This window comes from Tursiops truncatus, chromosome 20 (genome assembly GCF_011762595.2).
Source record: "Tursiops truncatus isolate mTurTru1 chromosome 20, mTurTru1.mat.Y, whole genome shotgun sequence".
Lineage (NCBI taxonomy): Eukaryota > Metazoa > Chordata > Mammalia > Artiodactyla > Delphinidae > Tursiops > Tursiops truncatus.
This window is the reverse complement of record NC_047053.1, coordinates 19,063,119-19,089,801: the sequence shown is the minus strand read 5'-3', so window position 1 is coordinate 19,089,801 and position 26,683 is coordinate 19,063,119. Positions and strand designations below refer to the sequence as shown.

Sequence of the window (26,683 nt, the reverse complement as noted above, 5' to 3'; positions counted from 1 at the left end):
TGGACGGTGTCTCTCGTCTGACCCCTGAAGGTGGACACTCTCACTTCAGCCGTGGGAACAGCAGCAAGACTTCTCACGGAGTAGCTCTTTTCAGTTTCCCACGCTTACTCTGTGAACTGAGCCGATCGGTTATTATCCCATTTGGGAGATGAACAAACCGAGGTTCCTAAGAGGCTGATCAGCCATTTAGAGAAGTAGTTCTCAACTGTGGGTAATTTTGCCCCCCCAGGGGACATAGGGCAATGTCTGGAAACATTTTCGGTTGTCACAACTTGGGTCGCTATTGGCATCTACTGGATAGAGGCCAGGGATGCGGCTAAACGTCCTACAAGGTGTAGGACAGCCCCACAGCAAAGAAGTGTCCAGTCCAAAAAGCCAGTAGTACTGAGATTGAGAACCCTGATTGAGATCTTTAAACACACCCTCAGTCTGCATCTTCTAGAATAAGAGGCACAAGGATTCTTTTTTTGTTGCTGTTTCTGTTTTTGAAAACTGGGCACTGAATTAGACAGGAAGCTCCCTTCACTTTCACACTGGATGCCCTGTCAGTAGAGCTGACTCCCCTTCAGCTTCTCCTCCCAGGGTTGCTCCAGCATCATTGTCTCTGTCATGTCAGCCCCAGTGCAGGAGGGAGTCCTCCTTGGGCACTGGGGACCACAGTGACTGCTTGTCCCTTCCCACGGGAGGCGGTTCCTCCCAACACCCTCAATTTCTGGAAGAGAACTTTGAAATCATTTGGTTCTCTGTACCTCTTTTGCAATCTCTACCTTTTAGAGATGAGGAAAATTAGGTCCAAGGTCACTTGGTAGCAACAGACCACATCTCTTAACTCCTCCACCAGGGATCTTTCCATGGCATCCTCTGCCCATTCATCCAGACCCCTGGAGCTGACTTGTGCTGGGTGTGGTTTTCCCAACCCTGCCCATAGGTTAATGGGCTGGAATGGCCAGGTCCAAGTCATTTTGCTGGGATTGGATATCTGGGCTCAGGTAATGGCACCAAGATGCTGCATGCCCCAAGTGACAGGAAATAATGTGATCCAATGACCCAAACAGAAAACTCAGACTCATTCTGGCAACGGCATCTCTGGATGCCTGGGGGCCCAATGCAGAGCGCCTGCAACTTCTGATAGATTCCATTCTGTCAAGAGAACCAGCAACAATTTTACTAGCAGAAAATATGACTCTATTGTATGTGTGCTCTCCAGTCACAACCCAAAGGAAACATGCCGGCGAACAAACCCCCCCGAAAACAAAACCCAACAACAGGCTGTAGCCTAAGCAGATCAACGGTTTTCAAGTTCTCCCCTTAATATCTTTTAGCTGTTGTTCACTCTCTTTGTCGTCAGCGGGTACATGCTAGCAGACAAGTGATGGCTGCCAGGGGCTTAAGGAAATTTATGCGAGAGGAACTAAATACAGAAAAAATGGGATCCGTTCACTGTCTTTCTGGGTGTTGGGGAAATGAGAGCAAATAGGGGATGGAGCTCAAGATACGTTGGTCCAGGTCATAGCGTTTCAAGCTCTATTTCACTTCATTTTATACTTGATCGATGCACGGAAGTTCTCACGAACGTACAGTTTAATGAGATGAAATGGCGACGACACAGGCGCGTTTGTCTGCATACCTTGCTTCCCTGCCACTCCCCCCGCAACCTCAACACTGATTCCCAAACCCCAGTGTGCCGAAATTCCTGCTTCTTTGGAGCACCAAGGGGAGCAATAATGGGGTAACGGTAGGCACAATTAGACTCTAAACTGCGGTAAGGCCAGGACTATCTTTCAGGATGTGTTTCTTGCAAGTTGTTTCTGCAACATGTCAGAATTCAAAACATACTTTGTGTCCCTGCTGTCTCTGTCTTGTAATTGCTCAGAACTGTAACAGCATCCACTGATTTCTCTGCCTTCAACCTTACCTCCATCCAATCCCCACTGCAGCAAGAGTGGTCTTCCTAAAACGCACATCAGATCAGCTCCCTCTTTGAATGAAGTCCTTCTTGGCTCCCTACTGCCATTTTCTTTTTCGGACGCGCAGGCTCAGCGGCCATGGCTCACGGGACCAGCCGTTCCGCGGCATGTGGGATCCTCCCCGACCGGGGCATGAACCCGTGTCCCTTGCATCGGCAGGCAGACTCTCAACCACTGCGCCACCAGGGAAGCCCCCCTACTGCCTTTGAGATACACTCCAGGCTCTTTTTCACATGAAACATTTTTCTTTGCCCGAGTCCTGCTTCCTTCTCCAGACTCAGAGATTTCTATTCCCCTTCTCCAGTCTCCGGTGCAATCTTACAGAACGTCTGACGTTCCTCTTTCTTCCCTTGGTTGACTCTGAATCAAGCTTCCACGCTCAGCTGAGATCACCTCCTCAGGGAAGCCTTCCGTGACTGTCATCCATCCTTGAATCTGGGAGGCACATAGCATGGTTTTTAAGAAAACAGACTTTGGTGTCAGACAGACCGGGGCTTGGATCTTGGTTTGAGCATTTACTGACATGTGACCTTGAGCAAGTTACAAGGCATCTCTGATTCCTCGGTGTCAACTGCAAAGTGGGCGTGATAATGATCTGTGCCTCCTAGGACCATGTGGGGTCAGTTGAGACTGTGAGTAGAGCGCTGGGTGCCAGGCATGTCCACTTAGGTGGACAGCGGGTCGCTCACAGATGCTGCTCTTCTGCCTCTGAATCCCAGGTCTCACCACAGAGCTCCTGGATCCAGCCCAGAATTGTCCCGGGTACAGGTTTTGTGAATGAGGGCACTAATGAACGGGCATATGTATTCACTGATGTAGAAGAGTGAGGGATCAAGGTCTACCCCTGACTTTAACACAAATGAGTTATAAAAATGAGGCCAATTTTCAGAAATATGAATGCAGAAATCATCCAGGAATCAACAAGTGAGCAGATCTTCCGAGATGCATTATTTTGGCAGATGAGTTAGCATCTCCTGACGCCCGGTTTCCTTAGCTTCAGAATCAGAACGATGTCTACCTGCCCCGTGGGTGAATGGATAACGTGCCTAGAATGTCCTTAACAAGTATTATTCCCCCTCCCCCATCCCTTCCTGTGCTTTCCTATTTTGCTTGGTGGAGCCCCAAGCTGAGTGTCGTGCCTCGATAACGCTGTGGACCCGGGACTAGAGCCTGCCCCCCCCCCCCAGGCCCTCTGAATCCCTCACCTGCACCACCCAGCTGCTGCCTGGAATGCCCTGAGGAGGGGGAATTGGAAATGGCTGTGTACTTGAAATGCCCACGTTGTTATTTCTGCTCTTTTATAAAAGCATGAGGCAGGTCGGCTCTGCAGAATGTCGTATAAATATCCAGATAAAAAGATTAGTGAGAAATCCCTGAGAGCATCAGAGCTTCTAAAGCCCGCTTTGAGGCTGGGAGGGGATGGTACCTCAGTGCCGGCCTCGGTAGCTTTGAGGTTCTAACACCCCTCTTTCACATGGAAACAGGAGCTGATGTTACTGCCTCTCCCGAGGAGTGGCTAGTGCCTTACTGAGAGGATAGTGAAGAAGAGGGAGAGCAGGACCTCAGGGGCTGAATGTGGAAGAGGGAAAAAATCGGAGACCCTCTCCCCACCGGGTGACCGAGCTGGTTGCCCGTTAGTTGGCACTTTTTGATCGTTGGGGATACAATGTAAACCCCATGGTGCTACAGGCTTATTTTGCTTCTAGCAATAACCCATTCTTGACCCCTTTAGAAAGGGCTCCTACAGCCAGCTCATCTGATCCCCAATCTAATGGACTTTCTGGCAAAGGGGGTAGGGACTTCCGCTTTACTTTAGCAACTACGCCCCGAGCAGTGCTGACTCCCTTCTTCTTGGAAAGGCAGAGTGGGTCCTGGAAGGAACTCTGGCTGCATCTGCTGGCTGGGAGGCCAAGGAAGTCTTCACCTCCCAGAGTCCAGTCCTCTCTTCTGTCAAGTGCGGACAACACGCCCACATCATAAGGCATACGGAGTGAGCCCCTCTGTCCCCACGTATGTGCATTTGCGTCTCCTGCCTGGAATGCTTCCCCAACTTTCCTTCCCCACAAATCCCTTTTGTCTAAAGACTCTTGCTCGAAGCCTCCCAGACAACCCTCCTCTGGGCTCCCATCCCTGTGCTTTCCTCGACACTGACGTGCATCTCAGGGCTTCATCCGTGTCTGGTGGCTCATCTGCCTCGCCCTCTAGGGTCCTCAAGAGCGTGGACCATCTCACTTTCCTCTCTGCCCCTGGCACCCGGGAAGGTGGGTCAATTAAGGAATGCTGGCTGATAAATTCATGAGGAAAGCAGGCTGTGTCCGGTTTACCGTTGCAAACTGAGGGCACAGTAGACCCTAGACGCTGTCTAGAGTAGAGGGGAAGGGGGAGCGTACCCAGGGAGCAAGGCCAGTCTCAGGCCTGAGGTTTGTGTGTGCCCGGCCACGGCGGAGACCAGGAGCCAAGGGTTCCAGGAAAAGGTCAGAAATGGAGCGTCAGGCCAGAGAATGGAAAGTGTTGATGATATAGGCTGTTCACAATCCCACTGACCCAGGACTTACTCATACTAGATGGTAACCTTGTTGCAGAGAGCTGGATGCCGAACTGGGCCGGATGGATAAGGCAGGTTAACTCTCCCCACTTGGGAGATGAGAAAACTGAGGCTCCGGGAGAGCAGGTGGATTTTCCCCAGAACCCATGGCAGCAGTAGAGCCTGAAGCTAATAAAAACCTTTCTGCTTTGAGGCTCTTCTTTCTGCCCCACCAGGTGCCTCCCAGAGGTCTCTGTTTCTGGGAGAGGTTGTGAAAAGTTCATCAAAGCTGGTTCCAAATCCTCTAGGTGCCTGGGTTTAGACGTGCTTGGTGGTAGTGGGGACTCTTCCCCCAGCCCCTGGGAAGGCTTTCCTGGGGAAAACCAGAACCCGACTGAGTGCCTGGGACGGGAGGAGCTGCCATTGGTAGGTTTGAAAAAGTGTACTTTCCTGGTGCTCCGGACTCGGCCTTGGACAGAGGAAACCGTGGATCCTAAAAGTTGCTACCGGGAATCCCAGCTGCTCACAGGTGTGGGCAGTGAAAGAAATAGACAGTGGTGGTATGTGTGGGTGGGTGCCCATATGTGTTTAACAGAAAACATCCTGCTTTGAAAGGGGTCAGATTGGAAATGTCAGTTAAAGTGACTGAAAAATACTCATTATGGTGGGTTGGCACCAGACACGTCTTTCATTTGAATTTAGAACTAACTCATTCATCGTCATTGGTCCCACTCTCTATGCACGAGATTCAACAGAACAAGGCTGGAGGCCGTCAGCTCTTAGTGAGGCCACCACAACGGGGGATGCACCCTTAGGAAGGGGAAACAGCTCATCAGGTCAACCCCCAGCAGGACTGGGCAGGTGAAGCAAGTAGACATGGGTAGAGACAGGATGAGTACTCTAGCCAAGCTTGGGCACTGGCCCCATGGCCCGTGTTTCCTGTTAGCACGTGCTGAGTCCCCTTCCATGGATCCCATCAGGGAGGCTCTGACTTCCAGAACCTGCGCCCTGTCTGGCCCAGGAGAAGGGGCCCAAGGCCAGAGCTTGTCTGGACATCCTGTGCTCATTTTGCCCAGATATGGAGGTTTTCTTAAATGCTCTTTTGATTTTGCACTTTGTCATTTTGTTTATGCCCAGTGTGCCTGTCTATCACCTCTGGCTTTTGGAATCTTCGACGGGTATTTTGTCTGTCACTCAGAAGAACAATAGCGGTGGACTTTGCATGAATTCTCCTTGGTCCCCAACCAATTCAAAAGTCAGGAAAGGAAGAAAAAAACCCATTTTTGCTCACAGCTGTATACTGATAGGAGCTTTGGCAAGGTTGGAGACAGGGGCTACAGCCTCATCCTTACAACCTTCTATTCAGATATTTACAAACATTTCATCAGAGTTTCCAATTCCTTGTCACAGCATTTGATAAGATATTGACTTATTTTATATTTTAAAGATTTATTTATGTATTTATTTTATTTATTTTGGGCTGTGTCGGGTCTTAGTTGCAGGATACGGGATCTTCGTTGAGGCCCGCAGGATCTTTCATTGCGGTGCGTGGGCTTCTCTCTAGTTGTGGTGCGTGGGCTTAGTTGCCCCGCTGCATGTGGGATCTTAGTTCCCTGACCAGGGATCGAACCTGTGTCCCCTGCATTGTAAGGCGGATTCTTTACCACTGGACTGCCAGGGAAGTCCCTTATCTTATATACTGGATATATGAGGTCGTTTTAATCATATGTATAAATCTTGTGAGAAAGACGAATGTGGAAGGAAAGGTTCTAACATGAAAGGGCCCCTAGGTAGCCAACACTTAAAGTATGTTCATTCCATTATCCCAGTAGGCCAATGAGGCTACATTATCCCCATTTCTCAGCTCAGAAAACTGAGACTTAGGGGTGAAATGAACAGCTCAAGGTTGTACAACTACTCAGTGGCAGAACCACAGTCTGTCTCCTAAATGTATGTCCTTCCCACTGCCCCATATTCGCTCATTCATCCAGGGCCCCTCTTTTTTCTATTCACTGCATATCTCAAAGTTCCATGCTGCATTTAAATTTACATGTGCATCCTTCACTCAACAGTATAAAAGCCTTCTGGTGATGTCAGTTGTAGAGCAGAATGATGGAACGCGAGTCTGTTTGCCCTTTGGCATAAATGATAAATTTGGAAGTAAGTTTCCGTGAAAGGGAAGAAGAGCTCACCGTAGGCTATGATGACAGCTGACTATCAATTAATATAACTGCATATTAATCAAATAATAGAATTATATATCCGTGGCATGGCACTCGGCTTTTGCAAACTTTACCAAATTTTGGAGATTTCTGTTAACTCTGGAATTTTTTCTAAAGCCTCGGGTATTCTAAGACTCATCACTTTATCTCCTGGACTTATTTTTCCCCAGGATCTGTTCATATTTTTAAAGTGGTTAAAGGTTTGAGCTTTGGAGCCAGCATGTAACTGAATCATGGCTTCACTGCATGCTAGCTGTGTGCCTCAGTTTCCTCCTCTGTAAAACGAGGATACTAAAAAAATGGGAATTCTGAGATTGCTAGAAAGAATACATTAATTTGTATGTTATGAAGATTATCAATCATGAAGATACCTAGCACATAGTAAGTGCTTAATAAACGTTGGTAGCCATTATAATCTGATATTTTGCAATCACTAATAGAGTTAAACAACGGGATGATACTTTATATTTGGCAACTGGATAGTTCCTCAAATTGGGTGAGGGAATTCGTTTCTTCCTTTTCTGATACACAAAAATGAGGGTCACTGTCGTCTCTGTGAAATGAAGTTTTGGGGGCTGGTGACTCTCCATCCTCACCTGGCCATCTTCATATCTGTTTGCCCATCTACCATCTCTAATGGCAGAAGCACCTCTGTCACACCAGCAATGTTTGGGGCAGAGAAGCTGGGGGTCATGGCTCTTGTTTACTTGGATGTCTGTAACAGCCAGTGTCACATTAAAATCCATAATTAAGCCCATCTCAGTCTGCCCTCATTTCTGCAGTCTGTGTGGTCCTCCCATGTGTCATGAAGGTTATGACCACATCCCAGCCAGTTTGGGAAAATCTCAGATTCACAAGGAACTCTTACATTTGCCTTTGTCATTTAAGTCCAAGTGCTGTAGGAATCTTGCAAAATTTTTAATTCAAATTTTATTTCCACATATATTTGATTCATAAAGCTCATTTAAAAGAATATGCAACTTAAATATATGCTACAGATCAAAGTTTAACCACAGATACCTTAACTTGCCACCAGACCACTTTCATGCAGTTCTTAGACCTCTTCTCCCCATAGTTATGCATCCGTATCAGAAATTATTGAAAATGAGTCATCAGTTATGAAGGTTTCATCTCAGCGCTGATGATTTTTAAAGACAAATTTCCACCTGAGCATCTACATCTGTGAAATTACAGTTCCACAGCACAGAAACATAGTTTCATGTTCAATTAAGAGGCAGGCAAGGAGAAGGTACTTGGCTTCCACCGTGGCCCGATGCTTGGTTGTGCAATTATAACCCATTGTAGAACTCGTCAGAGTCATGATAATGTCACACATCAGGATAACGTTGGCACTTACTCTAAGCTTCGCCTCTTCTTGTCTGACTTTTGAATGCATGATAAGAGGCACAACTTAACTGTTACAAACTGTAAGAGATTCGACTTCCAAGCTCAATTTTCCATCGAGTTCCCTTTCAAGTTCCTGCATCCATTTAATTGAAGAATTATCCTGAGATTGCCAGATGAGCTATTGGAGACTGGAATCATTTGCAGCTACTTCTCTGCATGAATCAGGGTTTTCTCCATGCTCTGTGAAGTTGAAGAAACTAGAGGAATAAATTACATTCTCAGTTTTCTGGTAGCCTGATTTCAAAGGTTTTATTATGTTTATCAAAACAATCTCAGAGTCCTCAGTGACTCTTATTATAAATGAAACTAAGTGATTTACATTGGAACTTATGCTATAAATGCATACAATTAAAATGCCACAGTAATCTGTTTTCTGTATTGGGCGTCCCGTGTGCGATTCCATTCAAGAAAAACACATATATTTTTTAAAGTTTTGAGAGCTGATTCTAAGAACTACCTTTCAAACAGTGGTTCAGTCTCATCCTTAGCATTCCTTCATTCATTGTACCAGTATTCACTGGCCACCTACCATGTGCCCCACACTCTTCTGTGCTGTTGGGACACAGCAGCGAACAAGACAGATATGGGCCTGGTTCTCATGGGGTTTACCTTCTACTGGAAGAGAGACCATCAACAAGTCAACAGGTAAACAAGACCATTCCAGATGAGAAGTGTAACGAAGAAAGTAAAGAGGCTGAGAGTCACTGCATCTATGAGGATGTGGGCAGAGGACTGAGGGCCTCTGTTTTTTTCTGTTGAACACCTTTTAGATTCACTGTGACCAAGGCAGCCCATCCTTAGTTGGAAAGCTCAGCTCTAACTGCTCCAGATGTCTTCCGTTCATCAAACTGAAATCCATCTCCCTGGAATTCCACCCATCTCCTCTGCTTCTCCTCTCTGGGGCCTCTCTGAACAAGTCTGATTTATCTTTCACAAGACGGCCCAGCTTGTGTCGGTACACAGTGGTGGAGACTCCTGGGCTGTCTCTCTCCCAGTCTGAACACCCCCAGTGCTTCCCTGTGTCTCTGCCCACCTGGCCAGCACTCCGGCTCGTCACCATCCCTCTGAGAGTGTAATGTCAGGTCTGAAGTCACTTTACGTATAATCAAGACAGAACAAGATAATCGCTTCCTCCTTCTTGATTCTCTATTTCTCCACTCTCAAGCTTGTAGCCATTTTTTTCTCTGGCTGCATAATACCATGGCCTCCTCTCTGGCTTACAGTCAACTGAATTTCCCCAGAATTGTCTCAGATACAGATGCTGACGCATATCCTGGACAATCGCGGTGTTATGTTTAAACCTTCATGCTGGACGTTGCAGGATCATCTCAATTATTTCCTGTGGTGAAGACTATACCATCGGTAACAACTGCTCAGAAAGACTGAGGCCAGTGAACGTGGCCCTGGGAGCGTGTCCATATTCCTCCTACTGCCTGCACCCTCCCTGTGGACAGCATGTTCCCAACGCCTGCCTTTTACTGTGTAAAGTGACATTTGTTTTGGTGGATTTCAAAATGGGCCCCATTTGACATCAAGTAGGGCCCAGTGGTTCAATCGTTCTGGATCTGGGCCCTGCATTCATTGTAACACTGCAGTCTGGGCACACCTGTTCCTAACCACCTTTCCTTGGGTGGCTAATGACCTCCAGCTCTTTAGGCTTAAAGGCTGGCTTTCAGCCTCTAACTGCAAAAAATATATTAAAAGGTCCATTTAAGTGTCCCCAGCCTCCCACTAGCCTTTTCACTCCCTGAAAGCATTTTCCCAAAACAACCGGAAATTCTGATCGCAAGGACCTCTGGGAGCCTGTGGCGCACCTTCCCCCACCTGCCAGAAATTTTCTGTGTCTCAGTTGCCTGTGCATTTCTAGTTGGTATCTACCCCTTGCCCAGGAAAAGGACTGTGTCTCACCTGTGGACTCATTCTTTTAAATATCTTCCCTGTCCAAGTGGCTTTCAGGTCCTGAAAACTAAGGGATTGTCCACTTGCTATAAAGTCTGGTTCATGCTTTCTGGAACTTTCATGATTGTATAGTTGTCCATCATGTATGGCATGTCACTCCTTCATGACAGACTAAGATGCTTCGGCCACGTTAATGTGCCTTTAGAAGAAACCATTCCATTCTTTCAACCAAATAATCTTGGCTTTGTTTATGTGTGTGTGTATGTGTGTGTATTGTGTGTGTGTTATATTTATTCCCAGGTACCTGAAGCAATAACCTACCTAGATTCAAATTCATATCCTGGGTCTTTATTTAAAGCATCTACCTATTCTTATAATATAGGACCATGGATTTCTGGCCTATATGACTGAGCAAAATCTCACTTAAAAGCCAGAGTTCTAACAGTTGTCAACACTCTTTCTCAAGTTCCCATGTGGCTGCCCTGGGAGCCACCTGTAGACATAATAATATGACCATGTCATGGCTTCTTTTAATAATATTTTATTAATATTGAATAGCTTAAAGCTTTCAGGATAAACTCCAAACATCTTAACTCAGCGCTAAAGTTCTGTGACGGACTGAATGTTTCTGCTCTCCCTAAACTCGTATGTTCAAGCTCTAAACACCCCCCCCCCCACACCCCATGTGATAGTATTAACAGGTGAGGCCTTTGGGAGGTAATTAGGTTTAGACAAGGTCATGAGGGTGGAGCCCCCATGATGGGATTAGTGCCCTTATAAGAAAAGGAAGAGACAGCAGAGTTTCTTCTCTATGCCATATGAAAACACAGCAAGAAGGCAGCTGTCTGCAAGCCAGGAAGAGTGCTCTCAACAGGAATCAAATCAGCCTGCACCTTGATCTTGGGCTCCCCAGGCCCCAGAATTGTGATAAATAAATTTCTGTTGTTTAAGCCACCCAGTCTATGGTATGTTGTTATAGCAGCCTGAGCAGACTAGGATGAGATTCATGAAGAACTGGGCTGTCTACTACTTCTCTGTCCATAATTCTCATTCTGGCCATACAGAGTTATTCCTAGAGCATGCTGAGCTCTTATACTTCTGCATGCCGTGGCATGGGGCATCCCCTCTACCTGAAATGACATTGCTCTTTTCATCTGTTAAAGCCCCAGTTGAAATCCATTTCAACTAGCACTTCCTCTGAAAAGCTTTCCATGAGCCTCTGAGGAGGGGCACTGCCCAAGTGCCCTGGCATCTGAGTGGAGCAAGGAGGCTGGATCTGGAGTGCTGGAAGCAGCAGGAGTCTAGGACCAACTGCTGCTGCTGGAACCTCTCACTAGCTAGGGTAGCAATGACAGGCACGGCAAGCAAACCAGGAAGGAGACAGCCCTTGTCCCTCCTTTCCAGTCTCCTCCTAGTGTCACCTATTCGCAGAACCTAACAGCAAGCCAGCTAGAACCATCCTGGTTTACCCAAAACTAAGGGGATTCCTGGGATGTGGGGTTTCAGTGCTACAATGGGGACAGTTGTGGGCAAACTGGGACAGTTGGTTCCCCTAGAGCCAGCAAGCAAAAGAGAAATGTGATCTGCAGAGTCCCATTCCCAGAATTATGTAGTAGAGTGTAGAAGGGTGGATTTGGGGCTAGGAGGCGATGAGTAAATGACCATCACAATGGGTGATCAATTAGTATTGTTTGAATTAAGTACTGCTTGTCTGGATGATTTGGGAAATGCTAAGAACTGTGAGACTCTGGGTGTTGGGAATGTGATGGCGAGTTTATAATTTAAGGCCCTAAGCTAGGCCCTTCACCCAATGTTTCTATTCCACTACAGTCTCTTAAACATCTGTTTCTGTTGGTAGCTCTGTTTAGACCTATTGTCTTGGTTGTCTTCTGGATCATTTCCTAGGTTCTTCTGAAGTTAGATACTCTTTGTTGCTCCCCAGAGCCTGAAGCGTGGCTAGCACCTGAATCTCAGAGGCACCTATTAGGGCCAGTAATGAAGCCTATAGTTAGTTATATGGCTCTTTCCAAGAACAGCCCTTCAAGGAATGTATACAGAAGCAAACGAGTCTTACTCGTTAAAGTGTGGTCCACTGGCATCACTTGGGGAGCTTGTTAGAAATGCTGAATCTCAGGCCCCTCCTCTGACCTAAGGAATCAGACTCTGCAAAGATCCCCAGGTGATTTGTATGCAATTACCATCTGAGACGCATCCGTCTAGAGTAGAGGTTTTCAACCTTGGCTGCCCTTTGGAATGACTTGGGGAGCTTAAAGACGTTCTGATGCCTGGGCGGTAACCTCAGAGATCATCAGTTGCTTGGGGGTGGGGCAGACAGTAGTTTTTTTAAAGACCTCCAGGTGATTTTAATGGGCAGCCAGGATGGCAGACCACTGATCCAGAGCCTGAATGAGATCCCAAGGCACCGTACTGTTAGCTATCCAATTATCTTGCTTTGACTGTGTATAGAGGCACAAAAATGAAATAACCGAGGCCCAATATCCTTGTTCTACAGCAATTTAATGTCATTTCTGAGGCTGCAACTGATGTCTCCCTACTCCTCCCAATTCAAGTCCTGACACAGAGCTATCACTGAGTTTTTATTGGCATTTGTAGTTATTTATATATGAGAGGATACTTTAAGGATGTGTCATCAGATATTTGATCAAAGTAAGGATGTTACTGAATAACTAGGAGAATTATCTAGGAGTAAAGAACACGATCTGGATGAATCATGAATGCAGAAACGCAGCTGGGCATTCATTAAAGCAGGACAAATACTCTCGAAGACAGGAGAAACTGTAGAGGCTGCCCAAATCTTTTTGTCTCCTAAGGAGCCCAGCAGTTGGGAATTGCCCCTTCTATTTCCTACCATTTCAATCCAACTTTGTTTAATTCGAGAATCATTTATTAAGCATCCATGTGCAAGTTCCTTCATACAGAGGTAAAGACACAGGACTGCTGCTTTAGATCTTTAGTAGAGTCGAATAATGGTAGAAGACTTTATATATATATATATTTATATTTATATATATATATACACACACACAAACATATATATATATATGTATCTCCTAAATTCCATTAGAGAAGAGTAGATAAATCAATATGGGCTTAAAGGGAAGTATGCCACATCCAAATGCAAGCAGATGAGTTTCCAGATGTTTTTGGTGGAGGCTTGAGGATGGTCTTGAAGAAGAGGTTGGGTTTTCATGTGAACAGATGGTGGGAAGAGTAGTTCAAAGAAAGGGAACAGCAATAAACAAAGACCTGGATGTAGAAGTACTCGGGTGAGGTGATGTTGGTGAAAAACAGAAGATGAAGCTAGATGGGTAGATTGGAGGCCATATTATAGAGGGGTGTGCACGCCAGGGCCAGAAGTTAGAATGTATTGATAGTTAAACAGGATGGATCACTAAAGAGTTTTGAATTGATTTAAGCCCTGTGGAGGGTGAATTAAGGTACTTATAGGGCAAGATTGTAGGCAGGCAACAGACCAATGTGCCAACAATCCCAATCAGAGTAAGGTGATCCTGAAGTAGAGTGGTGTTTTGGGGGAAAAGAAAGAGTGGATAATCTGAAGCTCATTGAATCTAGGCCTTAATTAGCATATTTAGGAGAACATTTATGGAGTAAGTAGACATTATGTTTACATTGGTTAATTGAAAGTACATTTCCCTGGAGCTAAATTACAGTGAACACTATTAAATCACAATTAAGGTCTATCTGGTATCTATACCATTATGGATTTTGTGGGTGTTAGGACTAGCTCAGTTTATTTCTGGGCAGCATTATTTTTCAAATTTCCCAGTATTTGCAAAACTAACTGGAAACAGACACTCAGAGCCAACCTGAGGCTACTGATGGAGCAAGGCCCCAAATCCTTAGCCCTTCAGGATGACCCCAGCTACCAAAGAGCATGAGGGGGGTTCAGGGTCTGGGACAGCAGCACTTGTCACCGTTCGGGGATTTGACAGACTCAAAGAGAGATGGAAATTATTTTTCAAATGAAGGCTTATATCAAACACCACGGAAGGAGCTAGAAGGCCAGAAAATCCACACTGAACTAAAGCCCATTGAACTTTCAGCTCAGCGAATCAATGTAAAGAATGAACAAAAGCTGTAGGAACACAGATATAATTTAATGATCCCTTCAATTAGCATTTATTTTGCCTTAACCACTGAGTCCCAGGTGTATTAAGTACAGTGAAGTAAAAACAATGGAAAAGATATGAATTAACAGACTCAGACTCAAATTCTATCTTTTTTCATTATGTGACATTGGGAAGCCTGCTTAACTTCTCCAAGTTTTAGTTTCCTCAACTATCCAATGGGCGTAATAATAGTACCTGCCTCTCAAAGTTGTATGAGGGTTAAATAAGTAATTATATATACATATACATGTTAATATTACATATATATGTAATAGTGTAAGTATATGATATATACAATTATTAATAATTCCATATTTTATATAAACACTAATAATTATATAATGTGTGATAATTTATGTTTATAAGTTGTTCTAAGAGCTCAAATCTTGCCATCTATAAGAAGTCTTCTCTGATAAAGCCCAGATCAATATATACATATATATTATACAGTATCTGGAACATAGTGAAAACTCAATAAAGTGGTGGTAAATGACATAGCTTTTTTTTTTTTTTTTTTAAGATGTTGAGGTAGGAGTTTATTTAATTTTTTTGTCTTTTGCTGTGTTGGGTCTTTGTTTCTGTGCGAGGGCTTTCTCTAGTTGTGGCAAGCGGGGTCACTCTTCATCGCGGTGCGTGGGCCTCTCAGTATCACGGCCTCTCCTGTTGCGGAGCACAGGCTCCAGACGCACAGGCTCAGTAGCTGTGGCTCACGGGCCTAGTTGCTCCGCGGCATGTGGGATCCTCCCAGACCAGGGCTCGAACCCGTGTCCCCTGCGTTAGCAGGCAGATTCTCAACCACTGCGCCACCAGGGAAGCCCGAAATAGCATTTTTTATTAGTCCTTTACAATGTGATGGAAGTCAGAATAACATAGTAAAAGGTTGTAGAATTTGAAATCAAGCACTAGAACTTGAGTCCCGCCCTCTAACGTTACAAGGTAGCTGTGTGATCTTCTGCTAGTCACTTGCCTTCTCTGAACCCGGAATGGACAACCTTGATGTGAGTACAAGCCAACATGATCCTGTGTAAACCTAAGTGTTGATGGAACAGACCTGCAGGGTGGGACGGGGAGGGGTAAATAACAATTAAAATGACCTGGGGCTTACCAGAATAGACTTCTTGGAGTTGACAAGATTTGAGCTTAGAGCAATTTATAGACATTAATGGAGAAGAAATAGAGAGAAATATGTACAAAGGACTGATGATTGGAATTAGCAATTCATGTACGAGAGAGATAAAACACATTTGCCTAGAAGTGGAAGCGTCTTGCTCAAATGTGACTAGGGGAAGAAAAATAAAGACTGTGTGCTGTAGTTCTAAGTGCTTTAGGTCTTTCAATGTATTTTACCTTCAAAGCAAGCTCATGAGATGGGTATGCAATTAACCCCCTTTAACAGGTAAAGCAACTTGTCTAAGATCACACAGCCCATAACTGGGACATCTAGGACTAAAACCCATATAGTCCGGGCTCAGAGGCCACGTGCTTAACCATTATGCTATGTTGCCTCTGAGGTCAGGCCAGAAAGATGGGGATCTCTGGAATTACAGTCTTACAACGTGAAAGGTCCGTGGGAACAGAGGTCACACCTGTCATAATTCTTATTGCACTCACAGTGCCTGGCACATGGTGGAATCTCAATAAATATTTGTTGAAAACATGAATGCAAGCACTTGGCAAAGCTGTCTCTTCACTTTTGTGGAAGACTGTCCTGGGCGGGGCCTTCCAAAGTTCTATGACCTGGCCAGTGTGATGGACAGAATACTGCTTGGGCATAGCAGGACTCTCAGAAACTTCTTAAATCTCTGGGAAGAGGGTAGTCTAGTCCACCCAAGAGACAGTGGCAGCACTCTCTTGGGGCAAAGATGAATTTGTTGCACTGAGAAAGAATAGAAATGGTGTCATTTTATATCTTTCTGAAATAGCATAAAAATGTTTCACTGGTTACCTGATGCCTTGGAGCAGCAGTAACTTCAGGGCTTGGGAGGTTCACTCCCTTTTCCCTTCTCCCGTGTTATATCGGTCTGCATTTGTTCAGTCATCACAGGCAAAAGAGACTTACCTTCCCCCTTCTCTTCATAATCCTGCCAGTGATGGGAAGACAGTAGTTGAGCTGGCATCTACCTTCCTTTACATGAGACAAGAAGGATCTATAACAGAACCCGTTGAAAACCAATAACAGGTCCTGGACCTTATTTAATGAGCTTCTAGAGACCTCCAAGGGAAGGAGATTCATCTAAAAAGGAACCTTGCTTGGAAGGTGTTCAGGGGAAGAAATTGAGCGCTCTCATGGGTACAATGTCCTGGACCTTATTTAATGGGCTTCTAGAGACCTCCAAGGGAAGAAGATTGATCTAAAAAGGAACCTTGCCTGGAAGGTGTTCAGAGTAGGAGATTCAGTGGTCTCATGGGTACAATGTGGTCTTCCCTGACAGCTACTAAAACACCATGCTGTGGCTCTGCTATAAAATCCCCTCAACCTAGAGGGGGCTTGGAAGGAAAAGGGTAGTGATTAGGCTATGATCAGTATAGAAACTGATGCTGTCAGCAGACTGTACTACTTTAGCAAGAATGATAATGGCTTATATAGGTATGTCAAACAAGTCAAATTCCCTAACCATGGCTATATGCAATAGTTTATTTCAAGCCACCAATACACCTGGGAAGCAATACTAGGATCATGGTTTTATAGATGAAGAAACCAAATCTCAGAGAGAAAAAGCCAAGTTTAACTCCTGGTCTGATGCTTTCTACTTTTCATCTTCCTGCTTCTACCTGAAACCATTACCCTGACATTTGATGGAGGATATATAGCTCTTGATGCTGCAACACCTAGACCTTCTTCTCAAACACACACACACACACACACACACACACACACACACACACACACGGAGACATATGTTATATATATGTCAGTTTCTTCCAACCACTACACGGTATTTCTTAATATCTATTTACCGTATTTTACTTGTCCATGTACTAACAATGGATTCCTATGTTGGCTCTAATTCCCCACTAAAACAATCAAACACACTGCAAAGAAAATGTTGTGCGGGTCTTTGAAAGAAACCGCACAAGAATTTCTCTGGTATGTATTTCAGAATCTATCCTCTGGAATCCATTTATATATTGACCTGCAGTAAATATATTCTGGAAATGGGGTTACTAGGTCATGTGGCAAAAACATACTTAATTTCATCTTTAGATTTTTTCGTTAATCGTAGACGTGAACATAGCACTTTTTAAAGGTAATGTGTGTCAGTGGTAATGTCTTGCAGATGCTAAAGTTTTGGGACGTTGCAGCAGTCTATTAGTTGGCTTAGCTGGGTGTAAATAAGGGTGATTTTATAGCATTTAGCCCCGGATTTGCAGTCTCCATTTTGCTGCCAGTGGAGCTCTCCAATGTCTTGAACTGCTATTGTCTAGAGGGTGGCATCTTAGGCATCTCATTAGGCTTCCTGGTCGACCAGGGGCTTAATATTGAGCTTAACGTTATTAGCATACTGAGATCTCCGCTTGCTGTTGATGATTCAGGGCCATGGTTCTATGAGTGTTTGGACTTTATTTGATGATATGAGAAGTCAAGAATTGTGGAGGATCCATCTCCCACCACTCACAAAACCAGCTATATTTAGGTACCGCTTTGCTAGTGTATCTGGGTCAAAACTTGAGTATGTTGTGTCTACATGAGGGGAGAATAAAAGGACAAAACCCTTAACCAACCATGTAGATCCTCCTTCCTCTTTTAAGTCCAGAAGCAGGTATCTGGCGAGGAGTTGAGGTGATGATAAGAAATAACTTCAGTGATCCCTTTCTGCCGACTACAATGGACTACCATGTCTTTTATCCCCTTTCCCCCATCTTCCACAATAAAGCTTTGGGGACAAGCAAAGAGAGGGCAAAATGGAAAAGGACAGAAAAAAGAGGCTGGGAAGGGAATTGGGGGGTGGTTTGCAGCTGCTTCAAAGAGGAGTGGTTCCAAGTCAACAGAACAGGGAGCCTTGTTCTCCCCCCTCCTCCTCCCTCTCCCCTCTTCAACCTTGTTTCTGGGCCTTTTCTCTCTTCTGGAGCAAAATCCTGACAGTGTGCCATGCACTTGCAAAAGGATAATTGCATCTGGATCCCTGGGAGAGACAGGCCTGGTGTCAGCAGGGAGGAGTCTGATGTGGATGCAAATGGAGCTAAGTGCCCGCACATGCAAAACACTGACAGCTCCGGAATTAAATCAGTGACCAGAAATTTCTCTGACCAAAACTTCCCAGAACTCTTTTTTTTTTTTTTTTGGCGGTATGCGGGCCTCTCACTGCCGTGGCCTCTCCTGCTGCAGAGCACAGACAGGCTTCAGACACGCAGGCCCAGCGGCCATGGCTCACGGGCCCAGCCGCTCCGCGGTGCGGCATGTGGGATCCTCCCGGACCGGGGCACGAACCCGTGTCCCCTGCATCGGCAGGCGGACTCTCAACCACTGCGCCACCAGGGAAGCCCTCAGAACTCTTTTTTTACCTTGGGTCAGAGAAAGATTTAAAAAAATAATAACTTTACCAATCTTCCCAGTTATGTTCTCTTCCAAAGGAAGAGAAATGACTAAAAGCCCCTTAAGAGAAGGGAGTGTGTCCTTGTCTTCAGGGCAACCCAGAACTTAGCAGCAGCCCTGAACCAAGGCAGGGGCTTAGTGGATATTGTGGAACTTTCCCAGGGCTGTGTTCGAGATGACACTGAATCCACAAGACAGCCAGGAGGGATCATCAGGTAGTACTTTCACACCTATTTCCATCTCCTGTGTGGCGGGAAAAGTTCTCCCTTATCTAATGGTCAATGAGCAGGTCCCCCAAACTCCAGACTAGGAGGGAGAAGGGGTGCAACACAATTTATGCTCAAATGTAAACACAAGATCATCAGTATTTTCTTAAAAGGACAGACAAATTCATAAACACTTAACTTCTGAAATGCAATTATGTTTTCTCACACCCTGAGGGAGATGCTGTAAGAAAAGATGCTAGTACTAGGTACTTAGCTGTTAGAGATGGGACGGGCGACATGATTGTCTTCAGGCCCAACTGGGACTCATCTCCCAGTCACACTCATGCCAAGAACAGATGAAAGCCTTTGTTTTTACTTTGAGAAGAAAAAGGGCAAAAGGGAGAACAGGAAACTGATGCCTAGGAAAGAAGGCCACCCTGCCTCCCTCTTCCCTTAAAATAAGACTCAAGAGAAGCAATTAGGAGAAGTCGCTAACAACAGGAAATGACAAGGTGGAAGATGTAGAAGTCTGGACAAGCCATCGTGTTGTAAGTAGACCTTAGCTATAAGCCAATAAAAATCTGAAGAGACAGGATTTCAGCTGAATAGAGGAAGAGCTTTATAACAAGTGGGATGAAATTTAAAAAACAAAAATCGGTTATAAAAAGAGCTGCTTATAAATATGCTGAAGCCCTCTTTTTTTTGGATATGTTTAAGCAAAATCCCTCTCCCTTTCAGTGATTCTAGAGAAAGTATTTCTGCTTTGGGTTAAAAGGTTGATGCTATATGATATCTTCTAATTCTAAAATGATTGTATTCACATAGATTTTAAAATTCAATAAAAGCTTCTGAGTAAAAATGTTTAACGTGCTGTCCTGCCTCGAAGCAATTACACGACATTCTGTTCCTATCTTTCCAGCAACCCCAGGGATTCAAACTGCTTTCTCTCCTCTGCATGTTTGGAGTTTCTCTCCTCCAGATGATTGTAAGGCAGGATGGGACACAGCAATATCAGGTATTTCCCCATCCTACTATCTCTGAAAATATACAGTGGGGACCTTTTTATTTGGGGGATTTTTTCCCTATTTTTCATGATGTGAACGCAAATAGCAAGAACCCAAGCTAACCAAGAAAAAAGTCAGTTTCCAGAATCCTACTATGGACTTACTTTCTATGTACCTGACTCCATTTCTTACATGATTTGCAGTGAACACAGACTGTTTCTCACCTTTTGTTTTATAATAACTGAAGGTGGATCTAATCAACTCTCTTCTTATCCTCAAACCCCATCCTTTTCTTGTCTAGGTGGAATCTGTCTCAGGGAAAGCCCTTCTCTTCAATGCATAGCCTGAAGTCACAGGCAGGGTCCAACTCTCTATGGAAGCTAGTGGTCTTTGCAGTTCATCCTGGTTTCAAGTACATCATTCCTATCTCAGAAAACTCCAGTCTAGGAAAGGGAATGCCCGTTTTTTACATACCTACTATATTCCAGGCTCTAAGACAGAAGTTTATATCCCTATTTCATTTAGCCCTCACAAAGACCCTAAAAGTAGGTGCTTTCTCTACTAGAATACTTCTCCCTTAATTTTAGTAGCCAAAGCCCCTTGAGAGCCCTGAGTGATGAGATATGACCAAGACTGGTCTGATGATTAGAATCTTCAGAATCTTTGTTACCTGCGGTGTGTTCACTTATATCATGGGGGTGGGCAATGAAACATCACAAGTGGGACTACAAGGAATATTTTCATCAATGCACAAATCAGTAACACTATAATGGTGTACCCTCCGTTGCCAGTTTATGCTCTCTTACGGCATCATTTCACAGTTCATGCCAAGGTCGCCTCCACAGTCACATTCCCTGCTAAGAGGCAGCAGAAGAGAAGTAAGGACTGAGGCTGCCAGTCAGCTTTCATCAGTTATTCGTATATTCTTCTCCTTGGAGGTCTCATCCAACAATCTTACCTCTTCCTTCTATATTTTAGTCATAGTAAAGCACCTGCCCAAGAGCCCGGTTTCCAGATGGATGTGAACTCCTTTCATGTTGGGACACAAATGATATCATTTGAATCCCCTACCCCACTCCCTAAGGTGAGCCTTAATAGATCAAAGGCAAGCCAAAGTTATATAACCTTATATATAGATAAGGGGATAGCTGAGGACGAAATATCCTCAGACAAAAGAAGACTGCAGTAAGTTGTTATGCAGTGGTTCTTGTTTAATAGACAAGGCTGTTTGGGTTGCAACAGGACCTAGTCCTGTGGAACTAAAATAAAGTAGATGCTAACAAAACATGCAGTCATTGGCTCCCTGTCCTATGTTCCTTATGCAGTGAGCTCAATTTAGCTCCTCCAATTGTGATTATCTGCTTTTAGGCAAACCCACAGCCAATAATATCATTTTATTCCCACTTTGTAGAAAAGGAAACTGAAGCTTGTAGAGTTTCAGTAAATTTCAAGGCTGTATGACTCTAGGGCCACATAAAATGTTCAAGCTATTTAGTACACACAGAAAAGACCCCCTCCATCCCTTCAATAATCCACATGCTGTCGAGATTCAAGGGCACTTTTGTATCCAGCCCCCTCCACAAAGACTTGCAGGCTCCTGCAATACATAAAGCTCTCTCCATTCTCTGTGCCGCATAATTTAGTACCTAGTTATATATTGTCTTACAGTATTCTTCTAATTGCTTCAGGTGTGTCTATTCTGTTTCTCCATTAGGTTTATCACAGGGATACTTGAGTTGCAACAGGACCTAGTCCTATGGTCCTAGTCCTTAGACCTAGCAGTTCCCAGTCAATACCTGATATTGCTGTGTCCCATCCTGCCTAAAATAAAGTGGATGCTAGTAAAATTTTCCTTTTACATCTCTCCTTTTCTAACCCATCCTTTTCCAACTCCACCCCTAGAGCATGACAGTCAAATCATGAGGGCTGGTCCAATCTGCACTATCCTTGGGGCATAGATGCGTGGCAGAAATACAGTATTATGTAAAGGGCACTTGAAGGGAAGTAGGGCACCTGTGTCTCAGTCCTTCCTTTCCTCCTTGCAACACTTCCTTTCCTCTGTAACACTGGGAGAGCCAAATGCCCTCACTGGACCAGTTTCCTCACAGATGAAATGAAGGCATTGAGCTAGATGATCCCCAGTGTTCCTCTGGCCCCATGAATCTCTCTCTGTTAAAGGAAAAGGGGACCTTTATGAAAAAATCCAAGTTGAGATCCCTGGATCCTGCGTATGGTGGGTGGACAAGTGGTTGGAGACAGATGCAATAGCCCTGATTTTAGAAATAGATTAGAAGCAGTTCCCAATCATGCCTCAGTCGCAGGGATATCTCTTTGCCCTCCATCACATGCCATGGAGGTGGTAGATGCTTGAACCCATTGGGAGATCCTAAGAGGTGTCACAATTATGTAAGCTCTGCAGGACTGCTGAGTTTCAAGGGAAGGCCAGAGGCATTGTTCTTTTTCTGAGGAGTGAATTATAAAAGGTAATCTTGATAACTGCATTGTATTAATCTCATCAACTGAACTGATCATTAAAAGCTAAAAGCTTGGATTCCCCAAAAGGGAATTGATAGACTGCATAGGTGCCTCTACAGGGACCCATCATAATTCAACATTAGTTAATGTACCATGAAAGGATGCACATAGTTAATGGAGTTTCATTGGGATTTGAGGTTTTTCTTGAGCTGTTTAATTTGCCTCTATCATGAATGATTTCTTGAATTAAAAATTAAATGGACTTTCAAGTATTTAATTAAATATGTCTATTACTGAAGTGGGGAAAACAACTGAAATTCACCTTAGAAATTTTTTATTTAAAGGAATACAGTACATCTTCAGGATTACAAACATTTTGCTGATAGATACAGCCGCTTTTAGGGATAAAACAGTAGGCAGAATTTTCTTTTGTGGTTCTTACCTTCGATTTGACAGTCTTAAAGGCACCTTAGCTTTTTATCTTTTGGAGCTTTAAATGCTTGTGAATCTCACAAAAACCCATTCTGAAAGTATGAAACTGATGTAGAATGAGGGTGAGCAATGGTGAACTGCCAGACATAGCAAGTTGAGAAGCTTTTAGAGGAGGGAAGGGCTTTTCCCTGCCCTAATTAGCTATGAGGCAGGGTAGAAACAGTGTGGCAGGTGCACGAAGTTCTGTAGGAAACCCAAGGATCTTCCTGGTCTGGGTGTGCCGTTGCCTCAGTCAAGTTCTTCTTTAGGGAGGGAACAATAGTTACTCCCATAAGACTCCTTCTCTGACCAGAGGCGATTCCAAGTGTCTTCTCTCTTCCATCCACTACACCCGGCGATCACCCCCCTTTTTAGGTAACTCTCAAGTCACTCATTGCTTTGGGTTCTTTTTATCCCATCTTCCTTGCTCATGGGCCATGTTGATCCCTCCATCTTGCTGCCTCTAAAGTCAAGACTAGGGCCCTTCTTATTATATAGGTTTTACTGCCATACTTTGCAGGGAAGTAAGCAATGAATGCAGAGGGGGAATGGAAAAAAATAAGACACATGGTAAATTTAGCTAAATTCCAGGATGACATAATGACAATAGCAAGTGTTTATGAAGGACTCGCTATGTGCTGGGTATTGTGTTCCTTTTTCTATATATGTCATTTTGTTCAATGCTGTTCACAACCCCGTGAGGTATCATTATTATCCTCATCTACCAGTGGAGAAACGGAGGCTCAAGGAGGTTATGTGATTTGTCCAATGTCAAATAACAAGTGGCAGAATTGAGATTTGAATCTGATTAAACAGCCTGTGCCCCTAACTACTGCACTGCCTCTTTTCTAAAAAACAAGCAAACTCAGACAGAAACTATACACTTGTTGATATCTGTCTGAGACGAAAGTCATGGAAAGTCTTCCCTTCAATTTCTTTCTTCACAGTACGTTTTCACACATCTTTCTCCATAGTCCTTGGCCCCAAAGTGAAAGATATGCTGTTACCTATCTCAACGAACGTCCCCAACCGTGGCGCATAGGCCCACCTGGGCGGTCAAGGCCCGACATAAAACCCTTTGTCTCAGGTAGTCTGTTTGGATCCCTGAGGCCTCCAGTTTGGGGAATCCTATGCCCCTGTCCCCTCTCCCATCTAGGAATGGTCCCCACAGGCCATTTCCTCACAATCTTCATGTCTTCTCTACCTTTCATGTCACTCTCCTGGGCTATGTCCTCATTCGTAACCAACTTCCTGGATTTGGAACAACTCACTCACCTTAATTTCAACCTCCTGCAGCTAGTTTTGGGGACAGGGGGAGAAGGCAGACCTGGAGAAGAATGGTACATCCATGGAATGTAAATATCACGGCAGCCACAACAGATCAGAGACCAAATAAACCAACAGAAAGGACCTAGAACAGACCTGATGGCATGGGGTAGAGTTAGATGAGTGATGAAGTCCTTAACCGCCACCAAGAAGACATCAGGTGCTGACACCTGGAAAGAACAGTGGATCGAGGGTCGAGAGGATCTGCTGCTATCCAACCCAATAGAGCCCTGGGACTATGGGTTGTTCATCTCTGTGGTCCGGTGCCTGCAACATAGAGATGAAAAGCTTGGTGAATGAAGGAAAAGAAAGGACATATAAATAAACCAAAGAAAGAAACGTGGCCAGTGCTAGTCAGAGAAGAGACGCTGGCATCAGCATAAGACAAACAAAGCAGTCTGATGGCTCTGCTGTCACTTGTGGACATGGCTACAGACTGAGGGCCACTGAGTTGAGGCCATGGAGGGTGAGAGGTAGGCATGGCTCTCTGGGGCATGGGCTCTGAGGCACTCGTCTGAATCTGGACTCCAGATACACATCTGCTTTAAAACTTACCTTGACTCTGTGATTTTCAGCCTTCCCTGGGCCCACAGATTGCCATGGTCATTTGTGTAGGTCCTTGTGGACTTGCCTTCTACAGATGCAGCGTGACGAAGGAGAACGGACATGGGCTTCAGGGGCTGGGAGACTTGGGTTCAAATGCCCACCTGGCTAGGTCACTTACTAGCCTGGCATCATTGGGCAAGTGAGTTACCCCTGAAGCCTTGATGAGAAGCAGGATTCTCAAATGCTGCTGCCACTGGTCAGAGTGCCGAGTAAAAGGTCAATCACGTTAGCTCCCTTCCCGTGTCTTTAGGAGGCACAGCCAACATTTCTCCAAGGTCACGGAGAAAATCGCTGGCAGAATCTGGAACTGAACTTGGGTCTCCTGTCCACCAACTGCTGACCCTGTACATGCAGATACTTCTCGACAGAGGTGAGCATCGAAGATAAAAGTAAATTCAGAATGGGAGAAAATATTTGCAAATGAAGCAACTGACAAAGGATTAACTTCCAAAATTTACAAGCAGCTCATGCAGCTCAATAACAAAAAAACAAACAACCCAATCCAAAAGTGGGCAGAAGACCTAAATAGACATTTCTCCAAGGAGATATACAGACTGCCAACAAACACATGAAAGAATGCTCAACATCATTAATCATTAGAGAAATGCAAATCAAAACTACAATGAGATATCATCTCACACCAGTCGGAATGGCCATCATCAAAAAATCTAGAAACAATAAATGCTGGAGAGGGTGTGGAGAAAAGGGAACCCTCTTGCACTGCTGGTGGGAATGTGAATTGGTTCAGCCACTATGGAGAACAGTATGGAGGTTCCTTAAAAAACTACAAATAGAACTACCATATGACCCAGCAATCCCACTACTGGGCATATACCCTGAGAAAACCAAAATTCAAAAAGAGTCATGTACCAAAATGTTCATTGCAGCTCTATTTACAATAGCCCGGAGATGGAAACAACCTAAGTGCCCATCATCGGATGCATGGATAAAGAAGATGTGGCACATATATACAATGGAATATTACTCAGCCATAAAAAGAAACGAAATTGAGCTATTTGTAATGAGTTGGATAGACCTAGAGTCTGTCATACAGAGTGAAGTAAGTCAGAAAGAGAAAGACAAATACCGTATGCTAACACATATATATGGAATTTAAGAAAAAAAAATGTCGTGAAGGACCTAGGGGTAAGACAGGAATAAAGACACAGACCTACTGGAGAACGGACTTGAGGCTATGGGGAGGGGGAAGGGTGAACTGTGACAAAGTGAGAGAAAGGCATGGACATATATACACTAACAAACGTAAGGTAGATAGCTAGTGGTAAGCAGCCGCATAGCACAGGGATATCAGCTCGGTGCTTTGTGACCGTCTGGAGGGGTGGGATAGGGAGGGTGGGAGGGAGGGAGACACAAGAGGGAGAAGATATGGGAACATATGTATATGTATAACTGATTCACTTTGTTATAAAGCAGAAACTAACACACCATTGTAAAGCAATTATACCCCAATAAAGATGTTAAAAAAAAAGTAAATTCAGACTTTCCCAGCGCGTGCCCGTTTGATGATTGCATTGTTGAAAATCTAAAGCTAAATTTATGCGTAAAGTTTCCCACTTTCGTTTATGTTGCTTGCAGCGGAATGATCCCTAAAGTTTCAAGAAAGTGACGTTTTTGCCACCGTGATACAGGGCATGGTGTTTAGAATTTCCCCAACTTTGAGTAAACCTATGAAGAGGTAATACCCACTCATTTCCATACCACAGCCTGTTTGGTTGGCTTAGTGGTACCCACCCAAACATCGTATCTGTCCTGTGCTTCTTCCTGTCTAAGTTAATGAGGGTAAGGTTCAGAGCGAGAGTGAACGTAGCTGTTGATCAGTACAGAACTTGGAGTTTCTCTCCCTTCCTTCCCTCTTACAAATGCAAGGAAT

General features: G+C 44.5%; 1 protein-coding gene across 1 annotated transcript in view; it reads left to right on the top strand.

The window, feature by feature from the left end:
- ASIC2 (acid sensing ion channel subunit 2) overlaps nt 1-26,683 on the top strand; it is a 1,024,770-nt gene that overhangs the window by 258,812 nt on the left and 739,275 nt on the right. The gene's annotated exons all lie outside the window — the stretch shown is intronic.